Below are 11325 nucleotides of genomic sequence, written 5' to 3'. Positions count from 1 at the left end.
CCACTTTTAGATTCCGATGCTTCACTTCAGGTTTACTGTATCCCTTGGACCTTCTTATTGACGATGAAACAAAGAAATTACATCTGAATTTAATACGAAAGGCACAATGCCGACTTAAGTACAAGAGGACTGACCCTCTAACTTTCTATGATTTGAACCTCTCCTGTGAGTCCAGTTTTAGATGCCGATGCTTCACTTCAGGTTTACTGTATCCCTTGGACCATCTTATTGACGATGAAACACAGAAATTGCATCCGAATTTAATACAAAAGGCACAATGCCGACTTAAGTTCAAGACGACTGACACTCTAAATTTCTATGATTTGAACCTCGCCTGCGAGACCAGTTTTAGATTCCGATGCTTCTCTTCAGGTTTACTGTTTTCCTTGAACCTTCTTATTGACGATGAAACACAGAAATTGCATCCGAAATTAATACAAAACGCACAATGCCAACTTATGAACAAGAGAACTGACACTCTAACTCTCTGTGATTTGAACCTCTCCTGTGAGTCCAATTTTAGATTCCGATGCATCACTTCAGGTTTACTGTATCCCTTGGACCTTCTTATTGACGATGAAACCTAGAAATTGCATCCTAATTCAATACAAAAGGCACAATGCCGATTTAAATACAAGAGGACTGACACTCTAACTTTCTATGATTTGAACCTCTCCTGTGAGTCTAATTTTAGATTCCGATGCTTCACTTCAGGTTTACTGTATCCCTTGGACCTTCTTATTGAGGATGAAACACAGAAGTTGCATCCGAATTTAATACAAAAGGCACAATGCTGACTTATGTTCAAGAGGACTGACACTCTAACTCTCTACGATTTGAACCTCTCCAGTGAGTCCAGTTCTAGATTCCGATGCTTCACTTTAGGTTTACTGTATCCCTTGGACCTTCTTATTGACGATGAAACCTCGAAATTGCACCCGTATTAAATACAAAATGCACAATGCCGACTTAAGTACAAGAGGACTGACCCTCTAACTTTCTATGTTTTGAACCTCTCCTGTGAGTCCAGTTTTAGATTCCGATGCTTCATTTCAGGTTTACTGTATCCCTTGAACCTTGTTATTGACGATGAAACACAGAAATTGCATCCGAATTTAAAACAAAAGGCACAATGCCGACTTAAGTACAAGACGACTGACACATTAACTTTCTGTGATTTGAACCTCTTCTGTGAGTCCAGTTTTAGATTCCGCAGCTTCACTTCAGGTTTACTGTATCCCTTGGACCTTCTTATTGACGATGAAACACAGAAATTGCATCCTAATTTAATACAAAACGCACAATGCCGACATAAGTACAAGAGGACTGACACTCTAACTCTCTATGATTTGAACCTCTCCTGTGAGTCCAGTTTTAGATTCCGATGGTTCACTTCACGTTTACTGTATCCCTTGGACATTCTTATTGACGATGAAACACAGAAATTACATCCGAATTTAATACGAAAGGCATAATGCCGACTTAAGTACAAGAGGAGTGACACTCTAACTCTCTATGATTTGAACCTCTCCTGTGAGTCCAGTTTTAGATTCCGATGCTTCACTTCAGGTTTACAGTATCCCCTGAACCTTCTTATTGACGATGAAACACAGAAATTGCAATCGAATTTAATACAATAGGCACAATGCCGCTTTATGTACAAGAGGACTGACACTCCAAGTTTCTATGATTTGAACCTCTCCTGTGAGTCCAGTTTTAGATTCCGATGCTTCACTTCAGGTTTACTGTATCCCTTGGACCTTCTTATTGACGATGAAACCTAGAAATTACATCTGAATTATTTACAAAAGGCACAATGCCGACTTAAGTACAAGAGGACTGACCCTCTAACTTTCTATGATTTGAACCTCTTCTGTGAGTCCAGTTTTAGATTCCGATGTTTCACTTCAGGTTTACTGCATCCCTTGGACCTTCTTATTGACGATGAAACACAGAAATTGCATCCGAATTTAATACAAAAGGCACAATGCCGACTTAAGTTCAAGACGACTGACACTCTAAATTTCTATGATTTGAACCTCGCCTGCGAGGCCAATTTTAGATTCCGATGCTTCTCTTTAGGTTTACTGTATTCCTTGAACCTTCCTATTGACAATGAAACACAGAAATTGCATCCGAAATTAATACAAAACGCACAATGCCAACTTATGAACAAGAGAACTGACACTCTAACTCTCTATGATTTGAACCTCTCCTGTGAGACCAATTTTAGATTCCGATGCATCACTTCTGGTTTACTGTATCCCTTGGACCTTCTTATTGACGATGAAACCTTGAAATTGCATCCTAATTCAATACAAAAGGCACAATGCCGATTTAAATACAAGTGGACTGACACTCTAACTTTCTATGATTTGAACCTCTCCTGTGAGTCTAATTTTAGATTACGGTGCTTCACTTCAGGTTTACTGTATCCCTTGGACCTTCTTATTGAGGATCAAACACAGAAATTGCATCCGAATTTATTAGAAAAGGCACAATGCTGACTCATGTTCAAGAGGGCTGACACTCTAACTCTCTATGATTTGAACCTCTCCAGTGAGTCCAGTTCTAGATTCCGATGCCTCACTTCAGGTTTACTGTATCCCTTGGACCATCTTATTGACGATGAAACCTCGAAATTGCACCCGAATTTAATACAAAATGCACAATGCCGACTTAAGTACAAGAGGACTGACCCTCTAATTTTCTATGTTTTGAACCTCTCCTGTGAGTCCAGTTTTAGATTCCGATGCTTCATTTCAGGTTTACTGTATCCCTTGAACCTTCTTATAGACGATGAAACACATAAATTGCATTCGAATTTAACACAAAAGGCACAATGCCGACTTAAGTACAAGACGACTGACACTCTAACTTGCTATGATTTGAACCTCTCCTGTGAGTCCAGTTTTAGATTCCGCTGCTTCACTTCTGGTTTACTGTATCCCTTGGACCTTCTTATTGACGATGAAACACAGAAATTGCATCCGAATTTAATACAAAACGCACAATGCCGACATAAGTACAAGAGGACAGAGACTCTAACTTTCTTTGATTTGAACCTCTCCTGTGAGTCCAGTTTTAAATTCCGATGCTTCACTTCAGGTTTACTATATCCCTTGAACCTTCTTATTGACGATGAAACACAGAAATAGCATCCGAATTTATTACAAGAGATACAATGCCGAATTATGTTCAAGAGGACTGACACTCTAACACTCTATGTTTTGAACCTCTCCTGTGAGTCCAGTTTTAGATTCCGATGCTTCACTTCAGGTTTACTGTATCCCTTGGACATTCTTATTGACGATGAAACACAGAAATTACATCCGAATTTAATACGAAAGGCACAATGCCGACTTAAGTACAAGAGGACTGACACTGTAACTTACTATGATTTGAACCTCTCCTGTGAGTCGAGTTTTAGATGCCGATGCTTCTCTTCAGGTTTACTGTATCCCCTGAACCTTCTTATTGACGATGAAACACAGAAATTGCAACCAAATTTAATACAATAGGCACAATGCCGCCTTAAGTACAAGAGGACTGACACTCCAACTTTCTATGATTTGAACCTCTCCTGTGAGTCCAGTTTTAGATTCCGATGCTTCACTTCAGGTTTACTGCATCCCTTGGACCTTCTTATTGACGATGAACCCAGAAATAGCATCCGAATTTAATACAAAAGGCACAATGCCGACTTAAGTACAAGAGGACTGACACTCTAACTTTCTATGATTTGAACCTCTCCTGTGAGTCCAGTTTTAGATTCCGATGCTTCACTTCAGGTTTACTGTATCCCCTGAACCTTCTTATTGACGATGAAAGACAGAAATTGCAACCAAATTTAATACAATAGGCACAATGCCGCCTTAAGTACAAGAGGACTGACACTCCAACTTTCTATGATTTGAACCTCTCCTGTGAGTCCAGTTTTAGATTCCGATGCTTCACTTCAGGTTTACTGTATCCCTTGGACCTTGTTATTGACGATGAAACCTAGAAATTACATCTGAATTTAATACAAAAGGCACAATGCCGACTTCAGTTCAAGAGGAATGACCCTCTAACTTTCTATGACTTGAACCTCTCCTGTGAGTCCAGTTTTAGAATCCGATGCTTCACTTCAGGTTTACTGTATCCCTTGGACCTTCTTATTGACGATGAAACACAGAAATTGCATCCGAATTTAATACAAAAGGCACAATGCCGACTTAAGTTCAAGACGACTGACACTCTAAATTTCTATGATTTGAACCTCGACGGCGAGTCCAGTTTTAGATTCCGATGCTTCTCTTCAGGTTTACTGTATCCTTTGAACATTCTTATTGACGATGAAACACAGAAATTGCATCCAAAATTAATACAAAACGCACAATGCCAACTTATGAACAAGAGGACTGACACTCTAACTCTCTATGATTTGAACCTCTCCTGTGAGTCCAGATTTAGATTCCGATGCATCACTTCAGGTTTACTGTATCCCTCGGACCTTCTTATTGACGATGAAAAGTAGAAATTGCATCCTAATTCAATACAAAAGGCACAATGCCGATTTAAATACAAGAGGACTGACACTCTATCTTTCTATGATTTGAACCTCTCCTGTGAATCCAATTTTAGATTCCGATGCTTCACTTCAGGTTTACTGTATCCCTTGGACCTTCTTATTGAGGATGAAACACAGAAATTGCATCCGAATTTAATACAAAAGGCACAATGCCGACTTAAGTACAAGAGGACTGACGCTCTAACTTTCTGTGATTTGAACCTCTCCTGTGAGTCCAGTTTTAGATTCAGATGATTCATTTCAGGTTTACTGTATCCCCTGAACCTTCTTATTGACGATGAAACACAGAAATTGCAACCGAATTTAATACAATAGGCACAATGCCGCCCTAAGTACAAGAGGACTGACACTCCAACTTTCTATGATTTGAACCTCTCCTGTGAGTCCAGTTTTAGATTCCGATGCTTCACTTCAGGTTTACTGTATCCCTTGGACCTTCTTATTGACGATGAAACAAAGAAATTACATCTGAATTTAATACGAAAGGCACAATGCCGACTTAAGTACAAGAGGACTGACCCTCTAACTTTCTATGATTTGAACCTCTCCTGTGAGTCCAGTTTTAGATGCCGATGCTTCACTTCAGGTTTACTGTATCCCTTGGACCATCTTATTGACGATGAAACACAGAAATTGCATCCGAATTTAATACAAAAGGCACAATGCCGACTTAAGTTCAAGACGACTGACACTCTAAATTTCTATGATTTGAACCTCGCCTGCGAGACCAGTTTTAGATTCCGATGCTTCTCTTCAGGTTTACTGTATCCCTTGGACATTCTTATTGACGATGAAACACAGAAATTACATCCGAATTTAATACGAAAGGCATAATGCCGACTTAAGTACAAGAGGAGTGACACTCTAACTCTCTATGATTTGAACCTCTCCTGTGAGTCCAGTTTTAGATTCCGATGCTTCACTTCAGGTTTACAGTATCCCCTGAACCTTCTTATTGACGATGAAACACAGAAATTGCAACCGAATTTAATACAATAGGCACAATGCCGCCTTAAGTACAAGAGGACTGACACTCCAAGTTTCTATGATTTGAACCTCTCCTGTGAGTCCAGTTTTAGATTCCGATGCTTCACTTCAGGTTTACTGTATCCCTTGGACCTTCTTATTGACGATGAAACCTAGAAATTACATCTGAATTATTTACAAAAGGCACAATGCCGACTTAAGTACAAGACGACTGACCCTCTAACTTTCTATGATTTGAACCTCTTCTGTGAGTCCAGTTTTAGATTCCGATGTTTCACTTCAGGTTTACTGTATCCCTTGGACCTTCTTATTGACGATGAAACACAGAAATTGCATCCGAATTTAATACAAAAGGCACAATGCCGACTTAAGTTCAAGACGACTGACACTCTAAATTTCTATGATTTGAACCTCGCCTGCGAGGCCAATTTTAGATTCCGATGCTTCTCTTTAGGTTTACTGTATTCCTTGAACCTTCCTATTGACAATGAAACACAGAAATTGCATCCGAAATTAATACAAAACGCACAATGCCAACTTATGAACAAGAGAACTGACACTCTAACTCTCTATGATTTGAACCTCTCCTGTGAGACCAATTTTAGATTCCGATGCATCACTTCTGGTTTACTGTATCCCTTGGACCTTCTTATTGACGATGAAACCTTGAAATTGCATCCTAAATCAATACAAAAGGCACAATGCCGATTTAAATACAAGTGGACTGACACTCTAACTTTCTATGATTTGAACCTCTCCTGTGAGTCTAATTTTAGATTACGGTGCTTCACTTCAGGTTTACTGTATCCCTTGGACCTTCTTATTGACGATGAAACCTCGAAATTGCACCCGAATTTAATACAAAATGCACAATGCCGACTTAAGTACAAGAGGACTGACCCTCTAATTTTCTATGTTTTGAACCTCTCCTGTGAGTCCAGTTTTAGATTCCGATGCTTCATTTCAGGTTTACTGTATCCCTTGAACCTTCTTATAGACGATGAAACACATAAATTGCATTCGAATTTAACACAAAAGGCACAATGCCGACTTAAGTACAAGACGACTGACACTCTAACTTGCTATGATTTGAACCTCTCCTGTGAGTCCAGTTTTAGATTCCGCTGCTTCACTTCTGGTTTACTGTATCCCTTGGACCTTCTTATTGACGATGAAACACAGAAATTGCATCCGAATTTAATACAAAACGCACAATGCCGACATAAGTACAAGAGGACTGAGACTCTAACTTTCTTTGATTTGAACCTCTCCTGTGAGTCCAGTTTTAAATTCCGATGCTTCACTTCAGGTTTACTATATCCCTTGAACCTTCTTATTGACGATGAAACACAGAAATAGCATCCGAATTTATTACAAGAGATACAATGCCGAATTATGTTCAAGAGGACTGACACTCTAACACTCTATGTTTTGAACCTCTCCTGTGAGTCCAGTTTTAGATTCCGATGCTTCACTTCAGGTTTACTGTATCCCTTGGACATTCTTATTGACGATGAAACACAGAAATTACATCCGAATTTAATACGAAAGGCACAATGCCGACTTAAGTACAAGAGGACTGACACTGTAACTTACTATGATTTGAACCTCTCCTGTGAGTCGAGTTTTAGATGCCGATGCTTCTCTTCAGGTTTACTGTATCCCCTGAACCTTCTTATTGACGATGAAACACAGAAATTGCAACCAAATTTAATACAATAGGCACAATGCCGCCTTAAGTACAAGAGGACTGACACTCCAACTTTCTATGATTTGAACCTCTCCTGTGAGTCCAGTTTTAGATTCCGATGCTTCACTTCAGGTTTACTGCATCCCTTGGACCTTCTTATTGACGATGAACCCAGAAATAGCATCCGAATTTAATACAAAAGGCACAATGCCGACTTAAGTACAAGAGGACTGACACTCTAACTTTCTATGATTTGAACCTCTCCTGTGAGTCCAGTTTTAGATTCCGATGCTTCACTTCAGGTTTACTGTATCCCCTGAACCTTCTTATTGACGATGAAAGACAGAAATTGCAACCAAATTTAATACAATAGGCACAATGCCGCCTTAAGTACAAGAGGACTGACACTCCAACTTTCTATGATTTGAACCTCTCCTGTGAGTCCAGTTTTAGATTCCGATGCTTCACTTCAGGTTTACTGTATCCCTTGGACCTTGTTATTGACGATGAAACCTAGAAATTACATCTGAATTTAATACAAAAGGCACAATGCCGACTTAAGTTCAAGAGGAATGACCCTCTAACTTTCTATGACTTGAACCTCTCCTGTGAGTCCAGTTTTAGAATCCGATGCTTCACTTCAGGTTTACTGTATCCCTTGGACCTTCTTATTGACGATGAAACACAGAAATTGCATCCGAATTTAATACAAAAGGCACAATGCCGACTTAAGTTCAAGACGACTGACACTCTAAATTTCTATGATTTGAACCTCGCCTGCGAGTCCAGTTTTAGATTCCGATGCTTCTCTTCAGGTTTACTGTATCCTTTGAACATTCTTATTGACGATGAAACACAGAAATTGCATCCAAAATTAATACAAAACGCACAATGCCAACTTATGAACAAGAGGACTGACACTCTAACTCTCTATGATTTGAACCTCTCCTGTGAGTCCAGATTTAGATTCCGATGCATCACTTCAGGTTTACTGTATCCCTCGGACCTTCTTATTGACGATGAAAAGTAGAAATTGCATCCTAATTCAATACAAAAGGCACAATGCCGATTTAAATACAAGAGGACTGACACTCTATCTTTCTATGATTTGAACCTCTCCTGTGAATCCAATTTTAGATTCCGATGCTTCACTTCAGGTTTACTGTATCCCTTGGACCTTCTTATTGAGGATGAAACACAGAAATTGCATCCGAATTTAATACAATAGGCACAATGCCGCCCTAAGTACAAGAGGACTGACACTCCAACTTTCTATGATTTGAACCTCTCCTGTGAGTCCAGTTTTAGATTCCGATGCTTCACTTCAGGTTTACTGTATCCCTTGGACCTTCTTATTGACGATGAAACAAAGAAATTACATCTGAATTTAATACCAAAGGCACAATGCCGACTTAAGTACAAGAGGACTGACCCTCTAACTTTCTATGATTTGAACCTCTCCTGTGAGTCCAGTTTTAGATGCCGATGCTTCACTTCAGGTTTACTGTATCCCTTGGACCATCTTATTGACGATGAAACACAGAAATTGCATCCGAATTTAATACAAAAGGCACAATGCCGACTTAAGTTCAAGACGACTGACACTCTAAATTTCTATGATTTGAACCTCGCCTGCGAGACCAGTTTTAGATTCCGATGCTTCTCTTCAGGTTTACTGTATCCCTTGGACATTCTTATTGACGATGAAACACAGAAATTACATCCGAATTTAATACGAAAGGCATAATGCCGACTTAAGTACAAGAGGAGTGACACTCTAACTCTCTATGATTTGAACCTCTCCTGTGAGTCCAGTTTTAGATTCCGATGCTTCACTTCAGGTTTACAGTATCCCCTGAACCTTCTTATTGACGATGAAACACAGAAATTGCAACCGAATTTAATACAATAGGCACAATGCCGCCTTAAGTACAAGAGGACTGACACTCCAAGTTTCTATGATTTGAACCTCTCCTGTGAGTCCAGTTTTAGATTCCGATGCTTCACTTCAGGTTTACTGTATCCCTTGGACCTTCTTATTGACGATGAAACCTAGAAATTACATCTGAATTATTTACAAAAGGCACAATGCCGACTTAAGTACAAGAGGACTGACCCTCTAACTTTCTATGATTTGAACCTCTTCTGTGAGTCCAGTTTTAGATTCCGATGTTTCACTTCAGGTTTACTGTATCCCTTGGACCTTCTTATTGACGATGAAACACAGAAATTGCATCCGAATTTAATACAAAAGGCACAATGCCGACTTAAGTTCAAGACGACTGACACTCTAAATTTCTATGATTTGAACCTCGCCTGCGAGGCCAATTTTAGATTCCGATGCTTCTCTTTAGGTTTACTGTATTCCTTGAACCTTCCTATTGACAATGAAACACAGAAATTGCATCCGAAATTAATACAAAACGCACAACGCCAACTTATGAACAAGAGAACTGACACTCTAACTCTCTATGATTTGAACCTCTCCTGTGAGACCAATTTTAGATTCCGATGCATCACTTCTGGTTTACTGTATCCCTTGGACCTTCTTATTGACGATGAAACCTTGAAATTGCATCCTAATTCAATACAAAAGGCACAATGCCGATTTAAATACAAGTGGACTGACACTCTAACTTTCTATGATTTGAACCTCTCCTGTGAGTCTAATTTTAGATTACGGTGCTTCACTTCAGGTTTACTGTATCCCTTGGACCTTCTTATTGAGGATCAAACACAGAAATTGCATCCGAATTTATTAGAAAAGGCACAATGCTGACTTATGTTCAAGATTGCTGACACTCTAACTCTCTATGATTTGAACCTCTCCAGTGAGTCCAGTTCTAGATTCCGATGCCTCACTTCAGGTTTACTGTATCCCTTGGACCATCTTATTGACGATGAAACCTCGAAATTGCACCCGAATTTAATACAAAATGCACAATGCCGACTTAAGTACAAGAGGACTGACCCTCTAATTTTCTATGTTTTGAACCTCTCCTGTGAGTCCAGTTTTAGATTCCGATGCTTCATTTCAGGTTTACTGTATCCCTTGAACCTTCTTATAGACGATGAAACACATAAATTGCATTCGAATTTAACACAAAAGGCACAATGCCGACTTAAGTACAAGACGACTGACACTCTAACTTGCTATGATTTGAACCTCTCCTGTGAGTCCAGTTTTAGATTCCGCTGCTTCACTTCTGGTTTACTGTATCCCTTGGACCTTCTTATTGACGATGAAACACAGAAATTGCATCCGAATTTAATACAAAACGCACAATGCCGACATAAGTACAAGAGGACTGAGACTCTAACTTTCTTTGATTTGAACCTCTCCTGTGAGTCCAGTTTTAAATTCCGATGCTTCACTTCAGGTTTACTATATCCCTTGAACCTTCTTATTGACGATGAAACACAGAAATAGCATCCGAATTTATTACAAGAGATACAATGCCGAATTATGTTCAAGAGGACTGACACTCTAACACTCTATGTTTTGAACCTCTCCTGTGAGTCCAGTTTTAGATTCCGATGCTTCACTTCAGGTTTACTGTATCCCTTGGACATTCTTATTGACGATGAAACACAGAAATTACATCCGAATTTAATACGAAAGGCACAATGCCGACTTAAGTACAAGAGGACTGACACTGTAACTTACTATGATTTGAACCTCTCCTGTGAGTCGAGTTTTAGATGCCGATGCTTCTCTTCAGGTTTACTGTATCCCCTGAACCTTCTTATTGACGATGAAACACAGAAATTGCAACCAAATTTAATACAATAGGCACAATGCCGCCTTAAGTACAAGAGGACTGACACTCCAACTTTCTATGATTTGAACCTCTCCTGTGAGTCCAGTTTTAGATTCCGATGCTTCACTTCAGGTTTACTGCATCCCTTGGACCTTCTTATTGACGATGAACCCAGAAATAGCATCCGAATTTAATACAAAAGGCACAATGCCGACTTAAGTACAAGAGGACTGACACTCTAACTTTCTATGATTTGAACCTCTCCTGTGAGTCCAGTTTTAGATTCCGATGCTTCACTTCAGGTTTACTGTATC

This window comes from Schistocerca serialis, chromosome 2 (genome assembly GCF_023864345.2).
Source record: "Schistocerca serialis cubense isolate TAMUIC-IGC-003099 chromosome 2, iqSchSeri2.2, whole genome shotgun sequence".
In the NCBI taxonomy this organism is placed as follows: Eukaryota; Metazoa; Arthropoda; class Insecta; order Orthoptera; family Acrididae; genus Schistocerca; species Schistocerca serialis.
The sequence above is the reverse complement of the archived record's forward strand: the minus strand, read 5'-3'. Positions refer to the sequence as shown.